The following is a 14,794-nucleotide window of genomic DNA, read 5'->3' on the forward strand; positions in this document are numbered from 1 at the left end:
AGTCATCATTACATTTTTCCAAAATAAAAAATAAAACTAAACCAACCTTAACCATCAGTGATTCCATTAACTGAGCAAGTTTGAGTAGCATTACCCAAGTGAATATCAGACTATCGATTATTCTACTCATGTACCTGAAATTGGATAACAGCAAGAAGAATTCCCTGAACAAATACAAGATACGTATTTAGACCTTCTCCAATCTAGAGGAGGAATACTTGGTTATTGTCAGAATGAAGAATGAGGAGTGTTGTTTTAGAACTGGACTTCTTTGATGACCCTTGACCCTTAAGTAAACCAATATGGACCAGATAACAGGAGCAATTCAAAGCATCAGAATTTTGGGGGCTTCTTGTGGTGGAGCACAATGAGGCATTCCAGCCTACTCTAAGAAAATAGTTCATCCCTGTCGATATCCTGGGAAGCAGAGTTGAGATAAAACTATGAAGACACAATGTGAAATGTCAGTTGTCTTTGCAAAACATAAGTATATGTGTATTCTTGGGAATGGGGGGAAATTATGTAATTATTTGTGGCTTTTCAAAAATGTATGGCTTTTGAAAAGCCACCTCTATAGTGCCTTTTTGATTCCTCTTATGAAAAAACAAACCTGGAAAAATTAGTAGTCTTTAATTTATAGTTAGTTAGCACATTATGACAGAACTTTAATCTCATATCTCACTAGATAGAAATGAAATAATACATTTTCCCATTATATATTGATTGGAGTTAATTAAATATAGTTAGTATTCCATTTACATTGATGCTTTTTGTTCAAATCTACGGTATTATGTATAAATATGCCAATTATTCAGTAAAACATCACTAAAATTAGACCTGTATTGTTTTGAAGCTGTTAGAAAATATCTTCTTTGAATTCTGAGAGCTGTATTATATTAGTTTAACTAGTTATCTTCAAATTCTGAAGTTCCTTGAATCTATTTTAATTTTGTATCAGGAATTGGAGAGGTTTTTCCAGAAAAATGTTACTTAAATGCACCAAATGCAATGTGGGAATTTTGACCCACTTCTTGTACTTCTATTTTCCTGCTGCTTTTGCCCCCAAAGGAAGAATATAAACATTTTGCTTACTGTAACATATTGCTTCATTATGATATATTATTGTTACCATTTTTTTTTAAAAAAAGAATGTTTCTAGGTTTTAATTAAGCTCCTTCATCTAATATGTAATTTTAAAGTTATTATTTCATATAATATCTAACTTGCCACAGTTAGGAACCTGGAGCAGCCTGAACCTTTGGACAAAATGATGCCGTTATTATGAAAATAGAAAAGCATAGACCAGGCGTGGTGGCTCATGCCTATAATCCTAGCACTTTGGGAGGCTGAGATGGTTGGATCACTTGAGGTCAGGAGGTCAAGACCAGCCTGGCCAACACAGCAAAACGCTGTCTCTACTAAAACTACAAAAATTAGCCTGAAATGATGGTGGACACCTGTAGTCCCAGCTACTCTGGAGGCTGAGGCAGGAGAATTGCTTGAACCCGGAGGCAGAGGTTGCAGTGAGCTGAGATTGTACCACTGCACTCCAACCTGGGTGACAGAGCGAGACTCTGGCTCAAATAAATAAATAAATAAATAAATAAATAAATAAATAAATGAATAAATAGAAAGAAAATCATAGCTGTAGGCAACTTCAAGCTTATAATTTTGCAGAGCAATAGCAGTAAGATACTCTGTACAAAGTTAAGTCAAGGATTATTGCACATCTCATATGATGGGATTCTTTTTTTAAAAGTTTTATTTTATTGTAGTAAGAATACTCAGCATGAGATATACACTCAACAGGTTTTCTAAGTGTACTGTTCATTATCATTGATGATAGGCACAACATCGTACAGCAGATTTCTAGAGTTTATTCATCTTGCTTAACTAAAACTTTGTGCCCATTGAATAGTAACTCCCCATTTCCTCTTTCCCCCGCTTCTGACAACATGATTACCCTTTGGTTCTACAAATTTGACTATTTTAGATATATCATGTAAGTGGAAGCAGAAAGTGTTTGTCTTTCTTTGACTAGCTTATTTCACTTAGCACAGTGTCATCCAGGTCATCGATGTCATCCCACATTGCAGAATTGCCTTTTTTTTTAATGGCTAAATAGTATTTCATTGTGTATACCACATTTTTTTATCCATTTCGCCTATTGATGGGCATTAAGGTTGTTTCCACATCTTGGCTGTTGTGCATACTCCTGCATTGTGCTATTCACGGGAGTGCTAGTATCTCTTTGGGATCTTGATTTCAACTCTTTTGGATATACAGCCAAAAGTGATATTGCTGGATCATATGGTAACTTTTTTTTTCAATAGTTTTAGGGGTACAGTGGTTTTTGGCTACATGGATGAATTATATCGTGGTGCAGTCTAGGCTTTTAGTGTATCTGTCACCTGAATAGTGTGCATTGTACCCAATATGTAATTTTTAACCCTCACTCCTCTAGTTTTATTTATATATATAAATACAATTTTTTTGAAATGGAGTTTCTCTCTCGTCGCCCAGGCTGGAGTGCAATGATGCAATCTCAGCTCACTGCAACCTCTGCCTCCCAGGTTCAAGCGATTCTCCTGCCTCAGCCTCCTGAGTAGCTGGGATTACAGGCACCTGCCACCACGCCCGGCTAATTTTTTTATATTTTTAGTAGAGATCGGGTTTCACCAATTTGGCTGGTCTCGACTCCTGGCTGGTCTCGACTCCTGACCTCAGGTGATCCACCTACCTCGGCCTCTCAAAGTGTTGGGGTTACAAGCATGAGCCACCACACCTGGCCTATTTATAATTTTTTGAGGAAACGTCATACTGTTTCCCATAGCTGCACCATTTTGCATTTCCACCTACAGTGTTCAAGAGTTCCAATTTTTCCACATCCTTACCAATACTTGTCTTTTTTTTTTTAAAATAGCCATCCTGGCAGATGTGAGGTGATATTTCATCACAGTTTTGATTTGCATTTCCCTGATAACTAATGACATTGAACTGTTTCTTATATATCTGCTGGCCACCTGTATGTCTTCTTTGGAGAAACATCTATTCAAGTTTCTAGTTCATTTTTAAATTGGATTATTTGCTTTTTGCTCTTGAGTTGTTTGAGTTCCTTATCTATTTTGAAGCTTAACCCTATATCAAATGGGATTCTTATATTTTTGTTTCATATTTTGTAATATATCAGGTCCATGAAATTAGCTATCTTAAGTTGCTTTTGTGTTGTTTCTTATGACAATAATTCTGATTAGAATATTAATAGAAACGTGAAATGCAGCTTTTACCAATGAATGGGCTAGTTTTTATTGAATCAATAAAACTCATATTTTGAGAGTTTTACTCAAGAACCTAAAATTCAGTTGAATATAAAGAAATGGCAATTACTTAGGGAGGCTTGGAAGGTATATTTCAGAAACCGATGTGACAGCATTTACTGATAATTACAGTGTAAAAAAAAGTTTCTGTTTTGAATGTTCATGTAAATTTGCATTAAATTTAATTTTTGTCAAATTTGTAGTTTACGTTCTAGTGTGACAATTTTTAATTTTGTTTATATTCATTTATGATTCATTTGAAAGGGTTTTTGTGTAAATTGATTGATTTGTAATAAAATGCCAATTCTCATGGTACATTATTAAAATTCTGTGTTAGTGATAGAGCTGCTTTTTATAAAAAGGATACTTTCCATTAACATTTGAAAGTAAGTATTCCTCACTTTATCCTGATAATGATAATGACAAAAACTTGTATGGGAGGATGTGAGCCAGCACTACACAACTTCTAATGTTTTGTCTTACAGTACTTCATTTTTCTATCTTGTAAACTTATATTTGTCCAGCTAATTGGATTACATTAAGTGATCTGGTATTTTTAAGCAAAACAAAATAACAGATCTTTGTAAGAGCCAAATCAAAGACTTTGGCCTATTATACATGTAAGCTAGGCTTTATTCGTTGTCATTTTAAAGAAATAGTAATGGTGACCAAAAAAATAGCAGAATCTTTTTTTTGGGGGGAGGTGGTGGAGTCTAATTTTTTGTATTTTTAGTAGAGACGGGGTTTCACCATGTTAGCCAGGATGGTCTCGATCACCTGACCTTATGATCTGCCCACCTTGGCCTCCCAAAGTGCTGGGATTACAGGGGTGAGCCACTGCACCTGGCCAAAATAGCAGAATTTTTTTTTCTTTTTTTTTAAAGACAGAGTCTTGCTCTTTCGCCCAGGCTGGAGTGCAGTGGCGTGATCTCGGCTCACTGCAGCCTCCGCCTCTCGGTTCAAGTAATTATCCTGCTTCAGCTTCCCAAGTAGCTGGGACTACAGGCATGCACCACCACGCCCAGCTAATTTTTGTATTTTTGTTTTTTGTTTTTTTTTTTCTTGAGACGGAGTCTCGCTCTGTTGCCCAGGCTGGAGTGCAGTGGCGTGATCTCTGCTCACTGCAAGCTCCGCCTCCCGGGCTCACGCCATTCCCCTGCCTCAGCCTCCGGAGTAGCTGGGACTACAGGTTCCCGCCACCACGCCTGGCTAATTTTTTGTATTTTTAGTAGAGACGGGATTTCGCTGTGTTAGCCAGGATGGTCTCGATCTTCTGACCTCGTGATCCACCCTTCGGCCTCCCAAAGTGCTGAGATTACAGGCGTGAGCCACCGTGCCCGGCCAAAATAGCAGAATCTTAAGAGTTAGAAGACACCTTTAAAATCACCCACCCTCTCTTAGGCTGAAGTTCCTTAGCAATACATCTCTCTGGCTTATAGCATTTTAATTAAGGAATTAACAGTTTCTAAGGTAAGGAAGTTACTACTTTCATAGGCAACTAATGACATTTTTGCATAACTAATTTTTAGGAAGTGCTTTCTTATTCGAACCAAATTTTATCTCTGGACTAATACCAAATATGTCTATATGACAGCACTTTGAATATTGGAGGTCAGTTTTCATGCCCTTCTCCCCAGACAAACCTCAAATTTGTTACAATAAATTTTTAAGGATCTCTGGAATTATGGCATTACTGTTATGCATCTGCACGGACTTACTTATGATAAAGTTTTCCAGACCACAAAGTCTGCCCCAAATTTTGGAGTTTAACTTAACGAAATTAGAATCCAGCTACAAAGTTAAAGAGAAGACCACCTTTACTTCTGACACCCACCGCAAGTTCCATATTGCCCCAAACCACCTTCAGATTCCATAATTTACTAGAAATACAGAACTCACTGAAACTTACTTATTATACTCACAGTTTTATTTATTACAGCGGAATGATTCACAAAATCAGTCAAAGAAAGAGACACATAGTACAGAGTCTGGAAGGGTTCCAAATGGGAGATTTGTGCTGTCTTTAGGATGTATTCCTCTTCTACTACTAATGTGTGATGGTATGTTTTTGGCCCATTTTGTGTTGGTATAATAGAATACCACACACTAGATAGTTTATAATGAACAGAAATTGATTTATCACAGTTCTGGAGGCTGGGGAGTCCAAGACCAAGCAACCTTGGGCCTTCTCAGTGTGTCGTCCCATGGCAGAAGGTGGAAGGGCAAGAGAGGGAGAGAGAGTAAAAGAGGGACAAGAGGGTCAATCTGCGCCTTTTATAACAAACTCACTCACTCCCATGATAACAGCATTAATCCATTCACTTTGCCCTCATGGACTAATCCCCTCTCATTAGGCCCTACCACTCGACACTCTGGAATTGGATATTTAACTTTTAAATGCATGCTTTTTGGGGGATGTATTCAAAACACTTCAATACACATGAAGAACTATCAAACAGGGAAGCTCAACTGAGCTTCTGTACTCAAAGATTTTGTTGGAGTTTCAATACGTAGGCATGACTGATTGATTAACAATATAGCAAGTTGTCCAAAGAGCCCATGATATGAATAACAAAGACATTCTTATCACCTGGTGAATTTCAAGAGTTTAGAGGTTACCTCCAAAGAACCAGATACAAAGACTGGGCCTCTCTTTGAGTGAGGCCAAATTTCTTTCTATGCTGTATCATTTGCTATTTTCTTGGCCCCAAACACTCCAATTTCTTCAGCTTACATGAGATACAGTTTCTGAAGTTCAACAGGTCTTGGATGTGTTTCTCTAGATAATCTCTAATATTTCAGTTTCCTCTTCCTATTGCTTGTCTTCAGAAGCTAGCTCTATATTAAAGTATTAGAACCCCACTAGGAAGTGTAAAATAATACTTTGGGGTCAGCCAACTTGGAGAATCCTGACATTTAACAGGTGTTAAAACTTTTGGAAACGTTATATGTTCTTTCTGAACTTCCAGTTCGTCATAGATAACAGTGTTATGAATAATACCCACTTCATATTTTATGGAGGCTAAATGAGATCACGGGTAAAATTGTTAATGCATCATAGGAGCTTGATAGATATTAGTTATTTTCTGGGACAAATACTGGACAGTCTGAATTTGGGTGTGAAAAGTATCTTAAGCACTGCTTGTTTATCAAGTCTTCTAGACTAGATGTATGCATACATTATTAAAAACATAATTCAATTCAGTTCATTAAATATTTATCTAAGTTCAACTGAGAAGTGCACAGCATTATGCTAGTGACTGAGAGAGAAGTAGACAGTTTCTGCCTTCCTGGAGTGATAACATTTTCATAAATATCTCTGATGTAAGTAGACTGGAGTAGGTGTTAAATTCAGATACATAACTAGTACAACAATGGAAGTCCAAGAGAGAAAAAAACATCTGATTGGGGTTATTGGAAGAATGCATCTCCAAGAAGGTAATATGTTCCTGAAAGCCCAGTAGTGAGTAACTTTAAGAATTTCTGAGTGAACTTACTTGGTAAAAAAGTAGATTTAGCAACAAGATATAAATAAATTAATCATGAATACAGAAATAAACTTTAAACAAAATTATAACAGAAATAAGAGCGCTCTAAAATAATTAGCAATGTTAAAAAAACAAACATAACTTTTAGCCATGAGTTTAATCTTTGCATGAAAAATATTGTATTGATTTTTATTGGAATGCAAAGAGATTGCTTCTGTGCTTCATGCTTTAAACACCCAGCAAACTTTACCCAAGTTCTGAAATTGATTACGTCAGTTTTTGATTTCAAGGAAAATATGTGTAGATTTTATTTGAGGTAGTTTGTTTGAAAACTATGAAGGAATTAAACATAAATCATTTATTCCTCAAACAATTTATTCAACAAATATTCATTGCATGTATACTGTGTGCCAGGAACTCTTCCAGGCTCTGGGAAATATGTCTCCAAGAAAGCAGACAATACCCCTGCCCTCTGTAGAAGACGACTGACAAATATACAAGTGCATATGTATATACAGACTTGTATAGACTATCAGATGATGTAAGTATGATGAAGAAAACGAAAGCCATATAATGGGTGATGGAGCGGGGCATAGAAAGGTGCCATTTGCTATTTTATAGAAGTAGATCAGGGAAGACCTCACGATAGACATTTGAGCAGAGACCATTCCAGGTGTGGGAGCATGTCAGAGAGGTATCCAGGGGCGACAGTTCCAGGCAGAGAAAGCATGAAGAGCAAGGTGCCCAAGGCCAGAGCATGTGTGCTTGGCATTTTCCAGGAGCAGCAAGGAATCTAGTGTGGCTGAAGGAGAATGAGCAAGGGAGAAAGCAGCAGGAGAGTGCGCATGAAGCCCTGTGTGCCATTACGAAGACTCTGCTTTTTTTTTTTTTTTTTTTTTGAGACGGAGTCTTGCTCTTCCGCCCAGGCTGGAGTGCAGTGGCGCGATCTCAGCTCACTGCAAGCTCTGCCTCCCGGGTTCACGCCATTCTCCTGCCTCAGCCTCCCGAGTAGCTGGGATTACAGGCGCCCGCCACCATGCCCTGCTAATTTTTTTGTATTTTTTTTAGTAGAGACGGGGTTTCACAGTGTTAGCCAGGATGGTCTCGATCTCCTGACCTCGTGATTCGCCCGCCTCGGCCTCCCAAAGTGCTCACCCTCCCTTCCTTTAGCCTCTGCCTCACCTCTTGTCTCTGTGTTCCTCTATACCTGTGCTATCTTGTATGGTCACCACTAGCCACATGTGTCTACTGAGAACTTGGAATGGGGCTAGCCCAAATGGACAATATGAGAAAAATGTAAAATAGCTCAACACTTTTCATATTGTTTCATATGTTGAAATACAAATATTTTGAATATATTTAAGAAAAATGAATTTCATATTTCTTTTCTTGTAATTAACATATTGGTTTTGAGATAATTCTAGATTTCCATGCAGTTGTAAGACGTAACACAGAGAAATCCTGTGTACCCTTTATCCAGTTTTCCCAATAGCAATATCTTGCAAATCTTAGTCACAATATTGCTACTAGAGTATTGACAATGATACTATCTTATTCATATTTTCCTAATTTTAATTGTACTCATTTGTATGTGTGTTTGTGAGTGTGTGTAGGTGTTTAGTTCTGTGCAACTTTATCACATGTAGGTTGTATCTACCACCATATCAAAATACAGAACTGTTCCTTCATCACAGATTCCTTATAGTTCCCTTTTATAACCACTCTGCCCTCCTTCCTGTGCCCTGTTCCAGCCCAGCCCTGAACCCTAGCAACTACTGGCCTTTTCTCCATTTCTAAAATTTTGTCATTTAAAGAATTTTGTGTAAATGAAATCATACAGTGTGTCAACTTTTGGGATTGCCTTTTTTTCCTTAGCATAATTCTCTGAAGATTAATCCAAGTCATTTTAACAGCTCATTCTTCTTTTTTTGCTGAGTAGTATCCCCTGGTAGGGATGTACCACAGATTTTATTTAACTACTTGCCCATTGAAGTACCAGGTTGGTTCCTGTTTTTGCTATAATCATTTCCGTACAGGTTTTTGTGTAATCATGAATTATATTTGTCTAGTTTAAAGGCTCAAGAGTCCAATTGCTAAATCACATGGTAACAGCATGTTTATTTTATAAGATTGCCCGATTGCTTTCCATGGTGTCTGTACCCATCTGTTGCATTTTGCTCTTTTTCACTGTGGCTATTAGACAATTTAAAATTACATACATAATTTTTCACATTTGTAATAATTTTTCACATTTCAAAAGAACAGCACCCAGACAGTTCTTGTTCTCAAGAACAGGACTTGAGACAGTCCTCTTCTCCAGTACCAAGCTCTTACCACCTCAGGCTTTCCCAGGTGCCTCGATTTCTAGCTGGAGTGTGTTCTCATTATCCCCTCACAGATGCACAGACTTCTACAGCACAGTGAGTGGTTAAAAGAAGAATCTAAAACTAAGCAACCTGGGTTTAGATGCTGGGTCTATCCCTTACTGGCTCTGTGATTTGTTAAGGTATTTAATGCCTTTGTTCCTCAGTTTTCTTATCTGTGAACAGGGTGACTGTAGCAGTACTGATGTCATTAGGTTGGTTTGAGGGTTGAGTGAGTTAGTACATGTGAAATTATGTCCCATTGAGACCCTTCTGATCCTTTACCTAAGAGCAGGTTTAAATCCTCATATAGACTTCCATTGCAGTCAATGTCCTTGTTAAAATTGTAATTATATGATTGTATTAGTCTGTTTTCATGCTGCTGATAAAGACGTACCCAATACTGGGCAATTTACAAAAGAAAGAGGTTTAATGGATTTACAGTTCCACATGGCTGGGGAGGCCTCACAATCATGGTGGAGGGCAAAAAGGAGCAAGTCACGTCTTACATGGATGGCAACAGGCAAAGAGAGAGCTTGTCCAGGGAAACTCCTGTTTTTAAAACCATCAGATCTCATGAGACTCATTCACCATCATGAAAACAATGCAGGAAAGACCTGCCCCCATAATTCAATCACCTCCCACCAGGTTCCTCCCACAACACGTGGGAATTGTGGGAGCTGCAATTCAAGATGAGATTTGGGTGGGGACATGGCCAAACCATATCAATGATTGTTTCATATTTTTCTCCACTACTGGAATCTAAATACCTATGAGGCCTGTGACCTCATCTATCTGATTTAGTACTGTATCCTCATTGCTAGCACAGAACTAGTTAAGAGAAGGCACTTAACATATCACTTAAGAATGAATGAATGAATGAATGAATTTCCTTCAATGTAAACATTTACTCACTATTTACTAAGTACTATTTTGTTTAATTTATCCTTTCTTAATGTTTAAAAGATCATGTATTATTCATGTTTCTCTGATTCGGAAAACTAGGCCTCTAAGTTATCTGAACAGTTTTTACATGAGGATCCCATGTATTCTGAAATAAAAATTGTTCCAGTGTAATGACAAAATTCAAATGAAAAAACAATTAGACATATCTATATGATACTATTTGATTGTTAGTTTTGTTTAATGTGTGTGGCTTTAATAATCATTGTATTGTTATACTAGGATTCCCTAAGGTTGACAGAGTCCATGTTACTTAACTGCTTCCTTTGGCTTTATGGACCATTTGAAGTCTTAGCCCCCAAAGCATCAGTAGGTGATATTGCCATTGAAGTACTTCTTTATCTCTCTGCAGATAATTTTAATCTCATTATTTCAATTATTTATGGCTTCAATTAGGTAACCTCCATGACATTCTTAGGAAATTCAGAAAAAAACATGGCACAACTTCGATGATTTTCCTTTAGCCACTCTCTGTTTAAGACCCAAACGGTGTACCAACCATCATGATCAACAGCATATGCTTTTTACACACACACACACACACACGCACACACACACATACACACACACATTTTGTCAGTTATCTACCTTTACTTCCTCATCTACTGAGGGCAGTTTCTGTAGTAGAAAGAACACTGACTTATGGTTACTCCGAGCTAGGGTGAGTTAGGCTCTTGCTCTACCATTTTATTAACTCTGAAGTCTTGAAAAGACCAATTAGCATGTTTCAGCCTTCATTTGCTACATACTGGGAATCATACCTGGAGGAATCACATTGATGGCGAAATATAAGAGTCCGTGTATAGAACCCTAATAATAAATAGCTCCATATTTGGATAGTACTAGCTCACGTGCTGAATCTCAGGGACATACTTACAGATGTACGTTTCCTCCAATTTCCCCTATATGCCCTAAAAGGCAGGTATCATTGGGCCAATATTACACATTAAATATGCTGAGTATCAGAAGTGTAATTTAACTTCACACAGCTATGTGACAAGACTGTGCTATAAAACCATGACTAAATCCAAACTGATCCATAGGGGGACAAAATGTCTGTTTTCTTCATTAAAACGTTTCAGCTCAAATTTATACTAAAGCATATCCAGGAATAAAAAAAGGGTTTGATGATATTTGCTTTCTAGTTTAATAAGTTTTAATACTGAATAGGTTAAATTAATACAAAATAACATAAAATGCTAATATTTATTGAGTATTTACTTTGTACCCAGTACGATCTTAAGTAATTTACTGGTATTATCTTATTTTAGTTTAACAATGCAGGTAGCTACTATAATCATCCCTATTTTACACTTGAGGAAACAGGCTAAGAGAGATTAAATTAGTGGCCCAAGGTCAGAAAGCTCGTAATTATTGAAACCAGGGTATGATTCTGTGTAATGTGAGGGTTCAAGCCTTTACTAGTGATGCATGTTGCCTCTTATTTCATTAATTTAAATTGGTCATTTGGGTTAATCACGTAGAAGGTGACGTTCCCTTTTGTTTTTGCATGACTTACATTCTTCAACATTTTTCATCCACAGTGTGATAAAATAATATCACGTTCATCCTCTTCTATACCTTTACATTTGTGTTTCCCTATGGCCTTTATAAATAAAACAATTTCAATAGCAAATCCTTGCGTGAAGTGAGTTAATGAATCTGGCTCCTCCCATTTTCCTATTGCAACCCAAGGACTTTGAGGTTCGTCATAATATCTACCTATAGGCCAAGAATAATTTTCATGATTGGGTAACTCTAGTACTATAGATATGAAAATGTAATACTATATTTTTTAAAAAATTACTTCTATTTTAGTAGATCTCTATATAACTACCTTCTGGAATAACAATATTATGTGGATTATTTTTTCTAATTAAAATATTAAATCCTTATTTAAAGGCTGCTGTTTATTTGGCTATTTATTTACACATTACATATGAGTCTCTGTTTGGAATTTGTTAGTTTCTATACATCTGCTCCATGAGCTATTTTTATGTGAAAGTTGCTGCTTTATAAGAACATTTGCCTTTACGTGTTGCTATTTTATTATTGCTGTATTTAATTGGAATGCCTCTATTGTGTAACCAGAAAGAGTTTTCCAAACTTGGGAATGTTTGCATCACATAGTATAGAGATATTTATTTATTTATTTAATTTCATTTCCCTAAGATATCAACTTTGATTAATAATTATATACAGGCTTTGTTCTTCTTATCTGGGTGTCAACAGTAATTGGAATCCATATCCATAGCCTACCTTGCAATCATGCTGCAAAAGGCCAATAAATTCCCGCTGAGTGTGTTACTTGTTAAATTTAGTGCATTACATTCAGGGTAATGAATAAAAGCAGTGGACCGTTACCGTCTGGCTGGCTGAGGAAGGCTAGAACAGCCAGACTCCCCTGAGGCCTTGAGCCAGCTTAAAAACAGTGACAGGCAGAATCAAGGGAGTCCCCAAGCATCACAGTTCAGTTTGTCTCCCTTAATTTCCTCTTCTGTAGAGACTCAGGCTGTCGGGAGGTGAGGTAATCTTATCCATTAATTCACCACACTTTCATAAAATGCTGCATGCTCTGGTTTCATTAACAAGCAAATACAGTTTAGATAAATAGTTATGTATTTACATTTGAGCAGGGAAGTGAGAATGCTACTGAATGTAAACAAGTGGCTATACCTTTGTGCAGTTCACTTTGCATATCCACATATGTCTATTGTGTATTCATTTGTCTGTATTAAAAATGCACATAGATATTTTTGTGAGTGAATAATCAATAAAGCAAGCCCCATAGGTATATATGTCTACCTACCTCCATCTCATATTTATTAAACACACGTAAGCAGTCACTGAAAAAAGGACTACAACATTCCTAAGGCTACTTACAACTCTTTCTTAATAAATAAATATATGCTTCATATAAAAATATTATTTTTAAAACTGTAATGTAAAAATTTCAGATGTATGGTAAATATGCAAATGCAAAGATATTAGAAAAAAACTGGTCTATACTCTCAGTTTACTGTTTACAGTTGTGAGAACTGAGTGAGAGTCTTTATTCTCCCAGCGTAATAATTATTACACGTTATGCTTCCTGCCAAAACTAGCTGACTGCCTTAGTCCTTTGAGCTGTGTGAATATCAATATCAATTCAAAAACAACTATTTAATAAATACTTTCTTAAAGAAAGGAAGAAAATATAATTTTATGAAATGACCACTTATTATTCTTGAGTGTCTCAGAAAATTTAGTGTAAAGTGTCCTTTGCTATCCAGGATGTAACAGCTGTTCCAGATAACATGGTATGTCTCATTAGAGAGATACTAGATCTAATTATGCAACATATAAGCGAGATCATTATAGAAACATTATCTCGATGAGGTAAGTAAAGTACACGTGAAATCTAACTCTGCTGTTTGAAAGAATTTTTGAAAGCAAATGTAAGGAATTAATGATTACTTAAGTGTATGAAGAAAGCTGTTGCAAACTACTTATGAATCTTTGACGTGTAGTGAAAAAATATAATAGAATGATAAGTACCCTGATTATTTGTGCTAGAGATAAAAATGAACTTCTGGGCAAATATTATCTTTTGCTACAGACAAATTTTTTTTCTAAACATAGTAAAAATGAGTGCCTTTTCATAGCATTTCTACTGTGTCAGAAATTCTCAAACTTCAGAGTGTAACTGAATCACAGAGAGGGCTTATTAAAACAAAGATTGCCAGGCTCCAATCTCAGATTCTGTTCAATAAGGCTAGGTAGAGCCAGAAAATTTGCATTTCTAAAATTCCCAAGTGGTGTTTATGTTGCTGGCCCAGGTCCACTATTTGAGAACCGCTGCACTATGTGAAAATCACTAAAGAAGATGCTTAACTTACATTATCTTCTTGATTATTTTTCTGTAAGATGAAAGTCCATGGATTCTATTCTGTTAGGTATTTTGCTTTCTTTTTATTTTTTAGAGACAGGGACTCACTGTGTTGCCCAGGCTGGTATTGAACTCCTGGGCTCAAGTGGTCTTCTCACTTCAGCCTCCCAAAGTGCTGGGATTTCAGGTATGAGCCACCGTGCCCAGCTTGCTTGATATTTTCCAATCAAGCTATCTATCTATCTTTGAAAATCTAGATTCTTTTACAAATAAATCTATCTTCAAAATATAGTTAAGACTATATGCCGGTCGGGCGCGGGGCCTCATACCTGTAATCCCAGCACTATGGGAGGCTGCGGTGGGCGGATCACGAAGTCAGAAGTTTGAGACCTGCCTGACCAACATGGTGAAACCCCGTTTCTACTAAAAATACAAAAGAGTTATCCAGGTGTGGTGGCGGGCGCCTGTAATCCCAGCTACTCAGGAGGCTGAGGCAGGAGAATTGCTTGAACCCGGGAGACAGAGGTTGCAGTGAGCAGAGATCGCGCCACTGCACTCCAGCCTGGGTGACAGGGCGAGACTCTATCTCAAAAAAAAAAAAAAAAAAAGCCAAGCATTAGGCATATTTATAATATTATAAATATGCCAAGCATTAGGCATATTTATAATAGCATATTTATAAACAACAGCACAAATAATAAAATGAATAGATATTACCAGCTTAATAATTGACTTAGCAAGGAAGAGCCCAGGAATAATTAGAGGTTTCAGCTCTACAAAGCTAATTTTGCTTAC

At 36.8% G+C, this 14,794-nt stretch overlaps 1 protein-coding gene across 4 annotated transcripts in view; it reads left to right on the top strand.

Annotated features, from left to right (window-relative positions):
- The window catches only part of LOC100936428 (uncharacterized), a 600,254-nt gene that overhangs the window by 566,863 nt on the left and 18,597 nt on the right, over nt 1–14,794 (top strand). The window lies entirely within an intron of this gene.

Source organism: Pongo abelii, chromosome 22 (genome assembly GCF_028885655.2).
Source record: "Pongo abelii isolate AG06213 chromosome 22, NHGRI_mPonAbe1-v2.0_pri, whole genome shotgun sequence".
Classification (NCBI taxonomy): Eukaryota; Metazoa; Chordata; class Mammalia; order Primates; family Hominidae; genus Pongo; species Pongo abelii.